This window comes from Podarcis melisellensis, assembly GCF_964234715.1.
Source record: "Podarcis melisellensis genome assembly, chromosome: 13".
Lineage (NCBI taxonomy): Eukaryota > Metazoa > Chordata > Lepidosauria > Squamata > Lacertidae > Podarcis > Podarcis melisellensis.
In genome coordinates, this window is record NC_138545.1 from 18,415,874 (window position 1) to 18,431,228 (window position 15,355).

Below are 15,355 nucleotides of genomic sequence, written 5' to 3' on the forward strand. Positions count from 1 at the left end.
GTTTTTGGAGGAGGAAAACAAGAAAAAAAATATTCTGAATCTCAGAAGCCAGAACAGCAAGAGGGATCGCTGTGCAGTGAAAGCAGCAATCCCTCTTGCTGTTGTGGCTTCTGGGATAGCTGTGCAGCCTGCATTCGCTCCATAAGACGCACACACACTTCCCCTTACTTTTTAGGAGGGAAAAAGTGAGTCTTATAGAGCAAAAAATACGGTAATTCCCACCCACTTTTTTGCTAAATATTTTTATTGTCACTGACACTATAATAGTGCATTAATGGTGAATTGATACTGGATTGTCCACACATCAATCTGCTTTACTCGTTCTGCAATGCTTCTCCAATGTTAATTGCACTTTTGCTACCTGGAGGGGCACTCTTGCTCAATAGCGCAATGGAAGTGGGGCAGAAAGCAACAATCCAGAATATTTGCAGTGTAAAAAGTCACAGGAGTTCAGCAGGAAGTTACGTGTCATTGAAAATGAAGCAGCAAATCAACCCCAAAACTTTAGCAGGCACAAACAGTATTTTGCAGGCTTATGACCACCCTGATGCACAAATAAAAAGGATGTCCAGAGGGACCCTGAGTTATATATACACAAATCACATTTCCCAAACACTAGCAATAAAGGACTGCTTAGATATTACATGCTGAAGTGGTGCAATTTAGCAAGCCTGGTTTCTGCTAACCTCTTGCACTGGTGGTATCCTTTATTTTGAACATGATTTGAAAGTCAGACAGTTTATCCAAGATGGAGAAAAAGCTGATCTGTAATAGGTTTTATAAGGCACCAAGCTTGCCACTTATATGGCTGAACTGGGAGCAACCAGAACATGGGAGATCAGCAGAAGATGCTTCAGAAGGTTAATTCTCACAAGACCTCTCAGAGTAGCCATTGAAGTATCTGGGGGTACTTCTGTGGATTCTGTTCCCCTTGGGGGATTTTTGGAGACCTTGTAAGGCCTGCATTTCCACATTGGGAATGAAAGGACCTAGCCAGGAAGTCTGGCTCCATATATGGCCAATTCTTAAATAGAATTTATTTTACTTGTATGGGGTGGGGGAGGAAGAGATATTGTTGCAATAAAATTCCAAGGTGCCTTCTTCATCATAAGAGACAGACAGACAGACAGACCACTTGAGGGGAGTGAGACCAACTCCTCCCCTCCAAATGCCCATTAGGACATGCAGGCTAAAATTACTACAGGCCAGAAGATGGTTCATAGTGCCTCCTCTACCCCCCAACCAAGAAAACAGGGGAGCATGTGAGACATCAGTTTAAACGTTTGTCTCTCTCTCTCACACACACACGGAACGCGCCACTCGCTCCGTTGAGCTGATGGTAAAGTTCCGATTGCACACACACTTACACACCCCCTCACGCCACCTCACAGCACACACACCTTGGCCTGGGGCTGTGTTTATGCCTGAGTCACACTGGGGGAAACTGTACGTCTGGGGCCCGCCCGGCTGGAGGGCTGGACAGACAAGCCTTCCAATGGACAGACAGAAACTGTCTACCTGAGAAGGCTGTCCCTCCCTCTGTGTGTGTGTGTGTTTGGCAAGACATGAGAGAAAGCAAGGACCTGTGTGTCTGCTTTTGTAAGACTGTATTCTCCAGTCTTCCACTTTGGCTTCCTTTTTGCCCCCCGCCCCCAAAAAGAGACTTTGGTGCATTTGAACCCAGTGCCAGTACTGATTTCCTGGCCCCTAAAAGTGTGAAGAAGGAGAGTATTCAGCTCTATAACCTTCTTGCCTCCAAAATCTACCCAGAGCTAGTTGTAATTGTTCTGTGTAAACCAAAAGCTTCCACAAACTTTGAGACCAGCAGGCAAGACTTTGCATTGGTAGGTAGCAAGGAGTTCACCCCCACTGAGCTCCTCAAAGGAAAATCCGTAAGAATTGTATGAGGCTCCTCAGATAACCCTCCCTGTTTGTTAGGTTTTTCTGCTCAGGATCTTCTCTGACGGCCTCCTTGTGTCAGAGATAGGCTCTTCACTCACAAGGGAGAAGACTTCCTCAGCAGTCGTGCCTCAGTTATGGAATGCCTTCCCTAAAGTGGCTCACCTGTTGCTGACGTTGCAATCTTTTCTGTACCGGACGAAGAGGGGTTCCACTTCCGGCTTTTTAAAAATTGTTTGTGTTATTACACCTCACCTCCTCACAATACACATGACACCCCAACACTTGTGTTGATGGTGCTACCTCTGATCCTTCATGCCAGGATTTCCCAGACTAGTTTTATGCTGACTTTTTTTTGGGGGGGGGGGGTAAACTGCATTTTACTTCCGCTATTCTTACTGGATTGCCAGAGTGGCTTTGATCCTGCAAAATTGATTTGGTCCCCCCTTTTCCACATCTTCCTCCTCCTCCTCCCCATCTTTGACCATACAATGGCTGTGTTAGAAGGATGTTTTATTCTCAGTTTTCAATGATGACTCCCCACTTGTGGAACGCTCTCCGAAGGAAGACTCACCTGGCACCATTGTTCCATAGCTTTAGGCGCGGGGCAAAAATATTTCATTTTCACTAGGCCTTTGGCTTTTAATTACCTGCTGCATCCTTGAGTGGGTGAGATATTAAAATCCTGTCTTTTAAAAATAGGATTGTGCGTTATATTCTCTTTTTCCTTTATTTTATGCTGGTTTTAATGTTTGCACTTGTTTATATACTGTATTATAAATCACTTTGAGTTTCCTTCGTAAAAAAAAAAAGACCAATAATTTTTATTAATAAAGAAACAAATAAATAAAATTTTATTCCCATCGACTGAACAGTTATGTTAATGATCGTCATATTTAATATATATGTGGATGTTACTTCCCAATGCACACCTGTGCTTCTGCACAGCTCCAAAGGTAAGTTTTCAAATAAAGTACAGTGGTACCTTGGGTTACAGACACTTCAGGTTACAGATTCCGCTAACCCAGAAATAGTACCTCAGGTTAAGAACTTTGCTTCAGGATGAGAACAGAAATTTGGCGCAGCAGCAGCAGGAGGAGGCCCCATTAGCTAAAGTGGTACATCAGGTTAAGAACAGTTTCAGGTTAAGAATGGACCTCCAGAACGAATTAAGTTCTTAACCCAAGGTACCACTCTATGTTGCTATCTCTGCTGCTTCCCTGAGCCAATGCATGACGCTGTTGCCGGATGGACACAGGAAAAGGGAATTAGACATAAGCATGAGGCAAGAAGATGGGAAGAGAGAACTGGCAAGGGGAGCTGACAATGTAACATAGGCTCCATCTGCACTATGCATTTAAAGCAGTATCGTGCCAATTATCACTCCTAGCTTCCTGTAAAAAATTCAGGGAACTGTAGATTGTTAAGAGTGCTGAGAGTTGTTAGGAGCCTGTTGTTCCCTTCAGAGAACTACAGTTCCCAGGATGGTTTAACACTCAAATCCTTCTTCCTAGGGAACTCTGGGAATTGTAGCTCCCTAGAGGGAATAGGGGTCCCCGGGTCCCCTAACAAAGTTTCAGTGTGGTTCAAACATTTTATTTGTTTTATTGTTGATTCTGCATTACTATGCAGGGCTTTTTCAGGGGGAACTCACAGGAACTCAGTTCTGGCACCTCTCAGGTGGGTGCCATTGCCATTCTCAGTAAGAGAAAGAGGGAAGTGTTCATGGTGAGTTCCAGCACCTCTTTTTCTAGAAAAATAGCACTGACTGTATACATTGGTTGTACACTGAACAGGATGTAGAGTTTTATATACAGTGGTACCTCGGGTTACATACGCTTCAGGTTACAGACTCCGCTAACCCAGAAATAGTACCTCAGGTTAATAACTTTGCTTCAGGATGAGAACAGAAATTGCGGCGCAGCAGCAGCGGGAGGCCCCATTAGCTAAAGTGGTACCTCAGGTTAAGAACAGTTTCATGTTAAGAACGGACCTCCAGAACAAATTAAGTATTTAACCCAAGGTACCATTGTATAATCATTTTAAAAATAAATATATGAAAGAATGAATCTAAGAGGCTGTCTTCACTAAAGAAGCTTCCCGGCTGAACTTTACTCCAAAAGTTGGTCCAAAAAGACTGTTAACCTGACACTTCACCCCAGCAGGGGTGCTGGAAGGAGCAAAAGTTAGGAATGTTGACAAGGGCCAGAAATCCCAGCCTCCGTTCCCATCAGAGGGCACTTAGGGGAAGCGAGCAATGAACACTCATTAGCTCTGCACCTTGTGGTCACTGCGAACTCAGACGATACTTCCGTTTACTGTGCAGCGTTGACGTGAGCTGGGATTTTCATTCCTTGGCCGAGGTTCAGGATTTCCAAACTGTTTGTTTGTAAACTGCAGCAAAGCACTTGGTCATTCTCACTGATTCACTGACATTTCTCAGAGACCGGTTTGGGACAGCCCCTTGAAAAGCCCAGATTGCACCAATTCCTGGTCTCGGCTTCCTTGCAGGAGGCTGTGTTTGTTATGCGATGACGAAGGAGAACAGGAGCTTCCATTCAATGCCATCTAAAAGGCACATGGAAAGAAACCTGGACTCCATTTCCCCCACGGTTTTGTTGTTCTTCCCTCATGAAACTTCCTCCTTCCCTGGTCTCGGAAGTTGGTTGAGAAGTTGATAGCAAGGTTATATCACACTGGCAACTCACCTTCCTTCATCCCCAGTATTGGCGAAATGGTCGGTCAGTCTGAAATGGGAGATATAGGAGCAGCTGATTGCTCAGCCCCCACTTCTCCACAAAACTGGTACCCACAGGAAGCAACTTATTATGGGTTTTGATCCTGCTGTCAGAGCCAGGTCAAGGTCAAATACCTGACAGCATACCTCCAGATTTGGAATGTGTGTCTTCCAGCTCCAGGCTTGGGAGATTTGAGCATACAGTATACAATTCCATATACCTCCCGTCAGCCAGTGTTTCAAGCCTCAAGTCTCTGGTCTGTGCTAGCTGTTATATGTAGCTGTGTGTAACTTTTTCTTTATGTTTTTGAAAAGCAGCCTTAGGAGGCTGTTTTCGGGAGCAGAGAAATGGTAGGTGGGAAGGGAAGCAATTAAAATCCCCACACAAACACCCTCAGTTGTTTTGTTTGTTTGTTTTGCTTCCATATAATCTCCACCCCTGCTTGTCTTAAAAAACAAAAACAGCTTTTGGAGGGCAATTTTTCTTAAAAATTTGTTTGTAAGCACCTCATCACCATTTCCCACAACCGCTCCAGCCTTATTTCCAGACTCCTGAGGCTGCTTTCAGAAAAAACTCCGTAAGTGGCCCTCTGAGCCCCACTAGACTGTAGCAAGGCATTGAATGGAGGTAGGCTGCTAAAAATTACTTCTGTGGCTGTCCTTTACAAACAAAGTGCTTACATGTCCTTGTATCAGCACTTGAGACATCTCACTTTAGCTCACATTTTTACTCATGGGAAAGTGATAGCGAAGCTACCCAGTGAGCTTTCTAGGCCAAGGAATTTGGATTCTGGCCACTGTCGTGAGCATGCTGCCGCTGAAGACTGAAAGTCTTCATGGCATTTCTTTGCTTGCAAAATCTGTCCTGGTTTTCTCTGGGTCTGTGGCCCCCTGTCCATTAAAATCCCTCACTTAAGAGTCATTAATCAGTGTAAGGAGCAGAGCCTACACTGTGGTGGCTCTTGTAGTCCCTCCGGAAGGTTCTAGAAGAAATATGCCTGCGTGGCCTCACTTGAATAACAATTGAGACTCTGGCATGTTAACTAGCTACAGTATGTGACCTCCAAGCAGTTTGCGTCCAAATTCTCTTAGCAACAACTGATGTTCAGATGGAGCAATAACATGTGAGTTAGACGAGGTAACTATTCGGTGGATTTGTAGTTGGTTGACTGACTAAACCCAAAGAGTACTCTCTAATGGTTTCTCATCATCCTAGAAAAAAGTGACAAGTGCTAAGGGTTCTGTGCTGGGTCCATTGTTGTTCAATGTCTTTATAAACGAATTGAATGAGGGAATTGAGGGGATGCTTATCAAATTTGCAGATGACACCAAACTGGGAGGGGTGCCACTGAAGATGGAATTGGGATTCAATATGACAATAGCAGGTTGCAGAACTGGGCCAAAACTAACAAAATGAATTTCAACAGGGGAAAACGTAAGGCCCTACACTTAGGCAGGAAGAACCAGCTGCACCAATATAAGATGGGGAACACCTGGATTGCCAGTAGTAGATATGAAAAGGATCTAGGGGTCTTGGTGGGCCACAAGCTTAACATGAGTCAACAGTGTGATGTAGCAGCAAAAGAAAACCTAATGCTATTCTAGGCTGCATTAAAAGAAGTATAGTGTCCCAATCAAATGAAGTAATAGTACCACTCTATTCTAAGCTGGAAGGTGTGCAGAGGAGGGCGACCAAGATGATAAAGGTTCTGGAAACCAGGCCTTATGAGCAATGATTGAGGAAGCTGGGCATCTTTAGAGTAGAGTAAAGAGTAGACTTGAGAAGAGATGTGATAGCCATCTTCAGATATCCCAAGGGCTGTCACACGGAAGATGGAGCAAGCTTGTTTCTTCCTGCTCTGGAGGCTAGGACCCAAACCAGTGGATTCAAGTTACAAGAAAGGAAATTTTGACTAAACATCAGGAAGATCTTTCTGACAGTAAGAGCTGGAACAGACTCTCACGAAAGGTGGCGGACTCTCCTTCCTTGGAGGTTTTTAAGCAGAGGTTGGATGGCCATCTGCCATGGATGCTTTAGCTGAGATCCCTGCATTGCAGGAGGTTGGACTAGATGACCCTCGGGGTCCCTTCCAACTCTATGATTCTGTGATTCTATGAATGTAGAAAATTGAACCAGATTTAGCTTTAAAGAGCAGGTTTTTGCAGGGAAAACTCAGGGCAAAAATCAAAAAAACAATCCCCCACTTGGACATGGAGTGTTATAGCACGGACATTTGAAGAACTGGGGCAAAAGTTAAGTGTGGATAATCCCTGCTGGCTCAGGAAAGAGGGCATCCCACAGAGTGGCCACAATTTTTTTGCCTCCAGTGAACACCTCTGGAAAACATCTGAGGAATTCTGAGGAAAGCCTTGAGAAGATCAAACAGGGGGATTTTTGTGCGTTTGATTTGGGGTCCTGCACATCTCTAGATTTCTGCCAGAATTCCAACCAGGCTCTTCAAATTTTGAAGGAACCTAAAAGGGTTGTGTTTGTTTTCAGTGCAGGCTCCACCCCTCAGCCGGCACCCCTCATTTCCTGCCCTTGTGTGAAAGGGGATGCATTTTCTTCGGGGCCTAAGGTACCTTTGAGCTGGACTTGTAGGCAAGATTTCAAGTAGGACGGAGAACCACCTTGCCTTCAGGCACTGGGAAATCCAGCTGAAACCCGATACTTTTGCACAATGGCGTGTAACTCTGTGAGGTAAGACACTGTCAATTTTGGTACAGAAAAAAAAGTTCAGCATCCCTGTGGCAGGCAGGGGTGATTTGTTTTACGAAAGTGTCATCGACAGGGATGCTTTTCTAGGGATATCAAAGGTGTACCTGGCTTGGCTGAGCATTTGGAAGACTACATAAGGCAGGGGTAGGCAACCTAAGGCCCGTGGGCCAGATGCGGCCCAATCGCCTTCTCAGTCTGGCCCATGGATGATCCGGGAATCATCGTGTTTTTTACATGAGTAGAATGTGTCCTTTTATTTAAAATGCATCTCTGGGGTTTTTGTGGGGCATTGGAATTTGTTCTTCTTTTTTCTTCAAAATATAGTCCGGCCCACCACAAGTTCTGAGGGACGGTGGACCGGCCCACGGCTGAAAAAGGTTGCTGACCCCTGACATAGGGCAACAGGCAGAAATGTCTCCCTCCCACCCCATACAGCTTTGGGGCATGCATGTGTGGGTCTCTCCTTTCTGCCTGCCGCACACCTGCCCTTCCCCACCACCTCCCCTGCCGGAGTCGTATCTGACCTGTGTTTTCCGTTGCTTCCCTGCGTTGTTATGGAGAGCGTTTACGACGCTGTCATCTCACACAGGCCCCATTCACGGCGCCGAAGCTACTTCCAAGGACCTGGCATTTAGGCTCTCTTTCCTTTAGAGACCATTGGGGAGGGGGTTTCAGGCTCCCCGGTGAAACTGCCGTTTCTTCCATTTTGGGGGCACCACAGCTATGTTTCAGCAGCACCTCCTGGTGGGTGTGAAGGAGAACCTGGAAGTCACTCCTGCTGGGAATCAAGATCCTCCAGGAATTATCTCCCATCTACACACCCCTCCCTATAATGTTTTGGCACATCCCCCGAATCCCGCCTCACCCCTAGCAGGACTCCCCTGTCTTTAACAAGTCAGAGATTCAGGCGGCCATTCAACCGATGCAGATTTTCCCAGTATGGAGATGCCCAAATGGGGAATGTATTGTTAGTTGCATATAGCAACCCGTCTCATAGGCACCAGAGACCTTAGCAAAATATAATTTTAAAAGGGGCACCCATATTCCTAGGTAATGTTACCGTCTGGTTTGATGGCAGTTTTTGTTTTGTCCCATGGAAGATCTCCAGCTTTTTGTATTTAATCTGTGTTGTTTTAATTTGTATAAACTGCCTTGAGCCCCGGTCTGGGGGGGATATAAAAATATATAATAAACATCATAATAATAACCCGCTTTCTCCCTGGAGTAAATGGCTCATGGGCGAGTTGCCACATGGTGGCAGTGTGGGGTTAATAGAGGTGGAAAGGGCCAGGGCAGGTGTGGCCTGAGGCCTGCGTTCCCCCCCAGCCTCAAGGATCGAAGGTTGTATCTGAAGCTTGGATGCCTAGGTTCAAGGGTACATTCAGGCCTGAAGTCTCTGGACGCTCTTTAGAAAATTACTTGACTCCCAGCCTCAGTTGCCCAACCTGTTCAATGGGGATAATAGCAACCTGTTTCACAGAATTGTTGCGAATATAAATGAATTTAAGAAGCACTTACTCTCCTTGAGGCAAAGGGATAAAATGAACGGAGGCTACAAATCTGAGTGATAAGCGTTTCACAGGCAAGATGTGGTGGTAAGTGAGCTGTTAGTTCCAGAGCAACTATTGCCAAATTGCCACAACAGCAGGAGCGGCAGTTGTGGGGACCTTATCTGTTCCTCATAGATGTTGCAAACACCTACTGTTGCAAAGGTAGAATTTCGTTCAGCATCCCATTTTGGGAGTGAAAGGATCTGACATCATTCTGATTTGCTGAACTTCGGGCTGAGAGTGTCTCCTCTACCCACAACTCCTCCTAGCACGTTGCTTGGCTTGCTTTCTTGAGCCATCAAAATCTACCTTGCTCTGTAAGTTCAGTGCACCTTGTCTGCTTCTGCTTGCTGCAGTGGGCTGGATTTCGCAAAAGGATTCTGCTTGGTGGGCCCGAGTGTTGAACCCCAAAGTGCTTTGATTCTCACACTCTGGTTAGGGCTCACTTATAGGTTTATTTTGAGTCCACACTGAATTCTAGCCACCTGACCGCAGTCCTTGTGGAGGGTGCTCTGCCATGCACTGAAACAGATTGGATTCTGCACTGAACTTTAAGAACTTGGAAAGCTGCAGCAGTGGTTATGTGCAAAAAGTGGCTCCACAGCAGGCTAAAGGTAAAGGGACCCCTGACCATTAGGTCCAGGCGAGACCGACTCTGGGGTTGTGGCGCTCATCTCGCTTTATTGGCCAAAGGAGCCGGCGTACAGCTTCCGGGTCATGTGGCCAGCATGACTAAGCCGCTTCTGGCGAACCAGAGCAGTGCACGTAAACGTCGTTTACCTTCCCGCCGGAGCGGTACCTATTTATCTACTTGCACTTTGATGTGCTTTCGAACTGCTAGGTTGGCAGGAGCAGGGACCGAGCAACGGGAGCTCATCCTGTCACGGGGATTCGAACTGCCGACCTTCTGATCTGCAAGTCCTAGGCTCTGTGGTTTAACCCACAGCACCACCCACATCCCCCACAGCAGGTTAATGAGGGCCTAAAAACAACCATGGCTGTTGCAGTCTTGTGTTGGTCCTCTTTCGAACTGCTATGGGCTCATAAACTCAGCAGCAACATCTATGGGACCTTTCCATAGATTAGGTGTGGGGAGCCTTTGGTTCTCCATATGAGGACTGAACTACAACTCCCATCATCCCTGGTCATTAACTTTGCATTGCTGGGGCCGATCAGACTTGTAGTTCAGCAACATCTAGATTCTAGAGGACCAAATGTTCCTCACACCTGGGCCTCATCTGTGGACCTTATTTATGTATTACTCTTTGTCAACCCCACCCTTCCTTCCTTCAAGGAACTTAAATTGGCAGGCATGGTTTCTCCTCATCGTTTTAACAATCCTGTGAGGTGGGTTAGGCTGAGAGACAGCAGCTAGCCCAAAGTACGCTCTGTGTGTGAACAGTGATTTAAACCCGTGTCCAAATCCAGCACTGTATCTACTGGGTTACCTTGCCTCTCCCATCACCCCAAATGACCCTTTCCAATCACTTGCTGAAGAGGAAGATTTGTAATGATACCCACCCACCCCCTTGCAGGTTCACAACAAGGCCCGTGGGTTGCTAGGAAACAGAAAAGGGAGGGAGATCCATCAAACTCCTCCCCCCCCCATACCAGAGGCAAGGGAAAGAAGCTGAAGCCAGGACATTTTGGGAAGAAAAACGAAGACTAATTGTCTAAGCAGGGTCAGTGCGTGCACATGCATGCAATTGTAAAAAGAGCTTTGAAGGAGCCAGGACTCCTGGGTTCTCTCGTGAGGGGACTACGACTCTGTGGGTTAGAGCAGAGGATTGTGGGAAGAGGCGAGATTTCCCATCCACCGTATACTGCTTTCCCAGACGGACCGCACCGGGTGATGACCGCACAGTTTTTGTGTGGAGTTTGTGTCACTGTCTCTCCCAATTACGACCCTCTTCTCCCGCTCCCCCCATCCCCTCCCAGCCAGCCTGGCTGGCTCCCTCCCCACATCTTCTCATCTCTGCCAGGCACAGAGGAAGCGAAAAGGCACCTGCAACTCTCTCTCTCTCTCTCTGTATGGATATTAATCCTTAGCCCCAGAAAATTTCCCAGAAACCCCCAGTAAGCTGGCTCTTTTTCCCCTCTGACACTCTTTTTCTCTCTTCCTAGAGAACACGGTGTGCTTCCTCATCCCATCAGCCCCCAAATGTTATGTCAGCAGTGTGACATGGTCTGCCCCCCCCAACCTGTGACACAATCAGTGATTTGTGGGTTCTTCTGTCAAGCTGACACATCGACTTTGCTAGGTCCGGAAGACCAGTGGTCCCCGGGCGTTGTGCGTTTGCGTGTGTTTTAAGAGGAGTCAATGATTTTTGACGAGTGGCTAGTGACTCCACTTAATGAGAGTGTTAAAAGGGCACCCTGCCTTGACTCAGAGAGCTGGACACGGGGGGGGGGCATTATTCTGTGATCTTGTGCAACTGACCCGAAGAGAGTCAGAGCTGCAGATTCAGAGTCTCCGATCACAAACTTTCATCTCCTACCCTCAAAACCACAATTTAGCCATTGGGATAGGTGACTGACCCAGCTACCTCGTCTCGAATCCTCGGGCTATCCGGGACTGACTCAGGGACAGGATGGCACCTAGAGAAATCCTGGCTCCGAGACTTCCTCCCCTTTTATCCCAGTCCTTTCCCTCAAGGTATGAGGCATGCTGCCTCCCTAAAAGTGCTAACTTTCTCATCAGATTCAAGACTTAATTTGAACTGTGTTTTGCCTGAGATAGAAACCCCCAGAACCTGTTTCCAAAGTCAAGGTTCATTATTTACAACATACCTGCTAACAGTGTTGGTGTCATCTGAGGCTTCTTTCCTAAAACTACTTGTCCTGTGTGGCTGGAGGAGTGCCTCTGAGCATGTGCAGAATGCAGTATTTTCATATAATGTGTAAAAAGCCTCAGGACATTCCCATGCATCTAGGAGAAAGGAATGGATTATTTCATGGCACAATGGTACCCAGGAAGATTTAAGAGGCAGTGCTTTTCCTTTTAAAAATTAGGTGGAGATTAGGCTCCATTCCTCTGTCCCCAAAGAATTCCAGAAACCAGGTGTCAAAGCAAACTTAAAAAGGAAGGAAAAACAAATTTACTCAAAGCTTGCAAACTATTCCCTTCTCCAGCCCTACCAGTTATTGTGCCCCTCAAATTTCCTTCCTCAATTTTGCAGTGATAGGTTCAATCAAACACTTTCAATTCAGCCCTGCTGCCTGCCAGTCTAGATTCTAATCACTGTCAGAAATTAAAAGTGGGTCCCATGTTGGAGTTGAAAGAGAGCCAACCTTGTGCCACAAAATGTTGAACCAGAGCTCCCATCAGCCCCATCAGTGACCTGGGATGATTATTGTGTTACGGGGTCCCTCCAGACTGGTGGGTGGGCATATTCCGGACTGTCCACACATCACTGAGCTACATTGGTTGTTCTGTGATGCTTCCCCAGTTGTTGAATTGTTGCTGTCAGGTGTGTGAAAAGTTGCAGAACTTCAGCAGTAAGTTATGGGACATGCATGAATTGGAAATGCATCAGTATGTCTGCCCAAAAAAACTTTTACAGGCACAATTGAAATCAGGACCACATATAACTGCCCTGATACAATCATGAACACAAATCATCATGAACACACAATAAAAAGGACTTCTGGGGGGTTCAAAATAAAGGTCTATTCTACCTGACTATTTCTGCTCCGGACGGAAGCAGAGAGAGAGAGAGAGCTACATTTTGTTATTAGACCATTTGCCATTTTCTCATTTTCCTGAACATCTGCAGGGTGCAAGGTTGTCCAACTGAGAACACTAGTGTGTAAGTAGTGAGGGTAGAGGTCTGGGAAGCTTTCTTGTCACAAAGTCCTTCTTTATATGTTGGGCCGTATCACAAAGTCCTTCTTTATATGTTGGGCCGTAGCCTGTGCATTTTTTTGCTGCTGACTCTGCAAGAAGAGACTGTGCTAATATGTACCCTAAAATCTTTCCAGCGGCTTCTCCTCCCTGCATCCGACCCTTCTGGTATCATCTTCCTGCCTGCTCTTGCTTCATAGTTGCCTCCTCCCAAAACACAACTCCTTCTCTGCTCCCTAAACATTTATTCGGAAAGAGGAACATAGGTAGCTACCTTATGTTAGCATAAGGCATTGGTCCATTGAGCTCAGTATTGCTTGCACTGATTGGCAACAGCTCTCCAGGATTTTAGACAGAAGTCTATCCCATCACTACCTGGAGATGCCAACCTTTGAATAAGTCCCACTTCATCCAGTGGGACAAGTCAGTGTACATAGAATTGTTGCCTGTAACACTCATTTAAACAGCAATTTTCAAAGGGCAGCAAAGTTATCTCGTTTCTTACAACAGATGCCTTTAAAAAATGGTGGCTTGGGGACGTGTCTCTGTGGATCTTTCTTTAATTCCTGGTTCAATTATGTAACCCCAGAGAGGAAATAAACCACACACCCAGACAACCTAAATTACGACCCACTAACCTTTACCTGGGGCACCCATATTGGTCTTGATCTGCTAGGTGAGGCATCAGTAGGAACTGCTGAAGATCTGCTGGGGAAGCTGTTCCCCTGACCTCTTCTGGTGCAGAGATCTGCTGTTTCCATACCATACCAGATCTTCAAATATAGCTGCACTGAAATGTAGCCTCTGAAAGTTAATAGCTAACAGGGCTGGGGGGGGGCAGTATCAGACCAGATCTCCATATCCCAGACCCAGTATTCAATCCACTTTACCCCTTGGGTAGGTGGAGGAAGCATATGATGAGAAGGGGCCATACCTCAGTTGTAGCACAATTAACAGTGTGTGCAGAATGTCCGGTGTTCGATCTCTGGAATCTCCTGCTAGCCAACGCGATCTTACAGATGTCCACTCAGACATAAGCCCCGTTAAACTCAGTGGAACTTACTCCCAGGAAAGTGGCCAGAGCATCGCAGACTAAAAGATTCAGGTAGTAAGTATTGGGAAATGCCTGAGGCTCTGGGCCCCTGCCAGCCAAAGTGCACAGCACTGGGCTAAATGGTCCAGTCGACTGACTCAGTATAATGCAACAACATATGAAACTGTAATCAGGATGAGAGTGCTTCTGAGCATGTGCCAAGTACATTTCTCTTACTGCTGATTACCAATAGTCAGCCCACACAGAGAGAGCTGAGATCAGGGAAGGGAGGCTTCTGAGATTCAAGATGAGGCATCCAAATTGTCCCCTGCCTGAATATGTTACCTGCCTTCTCTTTCCCCTCTTTATCTTCTGTCTTCTTTCCCTGTTGTTTTGCCCATGCCCTTGTTCTGAAGGTGTGTGATGTGGCAACTGCCCTGAAGCTAGGCAGGTTTTTGGGTGGTCGATGAGAGACTCTCCTAGGAACTCCATATGCCAACTTCAGTGAAGGCGGGATAGAAATATAAATAAATAAATAATGTGGCAACTTTATCTTCTAAGCCAGTGTTTCCCAACCTTGGGCCTCCAGCTGTTTTTGAACTACAATTCCCATCATCCCTGACCACTGGTCTTGCTAGCTAGGGATGATGGGAGTTGTAGTCCAAAAACAACTGGAGGCCCAAGGTTGGGAAACACTGTTCTAAGCTATTAGTTAACACGATGGGGGGGGGGAGGTGATTTGGAAATGCCCCCCCAAGAGATCCGTGGATCACAGCATGCTGGAAGCAGTAGGCTGAATTCACATGTGTTGTTAACTCCTCTTTCAATGAATAGCCAAGTAAAGTAGCATCATGACCAGTTTTCCAGATTAATAGTAATAAATTTGCATTTTTTAAAAAATAGCACAGTAGAGCATAAGACTCTTAATATCACGGTCGTGGGTGCAAGCCCCACGTTGGGCAGAAAGATTCCTGCATTGCAGGGCGTTGGACTAGATGACCCTCATGGTCCCTTCCAACTCTACGATTCTGTGATTGCTAAGGTTGGAGTCACAGCTATCCTATAGGAATGCTGACCGCGAGACAGATGTTTGCCACGAAGGGAATGAGTTTCTTCAGCTGAGAAAGGTCCCTCACCTCTTGATACAATTAGAAGGACCTCTCCTCTGTTTTCTGATTGGCTGTTGGCGGTTGTGTAATTATGCAAGCAGTAATGAGGATTTCTAAGTCTGAAAACTCCATGAGAGTTCACGAAAACCTTCCAAGGATCCTTTGCGAGAAAGGAAGACTGCCTGATGACTCACCACCAGGTACCCTGAATGTGGAATTTTTGTCAATGATGGTCAGCTAGCTCAACAGCTCAATTAGCACTAATTACCGCTCTGCTGTCCTTTATTGGCTCACCCTCTGCGCAGGTTCCAAGGTGGACTTTGAGCCACCCTTCTCTAGGACTCGATTCCTGCCAGCGTCAAGCTCAGACAAGGGGGCTGCTGTTTAGATTGCCGCCTCCACCCCAGAGTTCGCTGCAGCTCAGGGCCTAGGCAAGGGATTCCTGTGTAAACAGCCACCGCAGG

The 15,355-nt window shown here is 46.4% G+C and overlaps 1 protein-coding gene across 8 annotated transcripts in view; it reads left to right on the forward strand.

The window, feature by feature from the left end:
* IL11 (interleukin 11) overlaps nucleotides 1-15,355 on the forward strand; it is a 66,046-nt gene that overhangs the window by 24,544 nt on the left and 26,147 nt on the right. For 6 of the 8 annotated variants that reach the window (XM_081886171.1, XM_081886174.1, XM_081886177.1 and 3 more), the window contains exon 3: nucleotides 7,142-7,337. The gene's annotated coding sequence lies outside the window, so the exon portion shown is untranslated. Of the gene's footprint in view, nucleotides 1-7,083; nucleotides 7,338-15,355 lie in introns of those variants that run through there. The other 2 variants (XM_081886172.1, XM_081886176.1) reach the window with 2 other exon arrangements.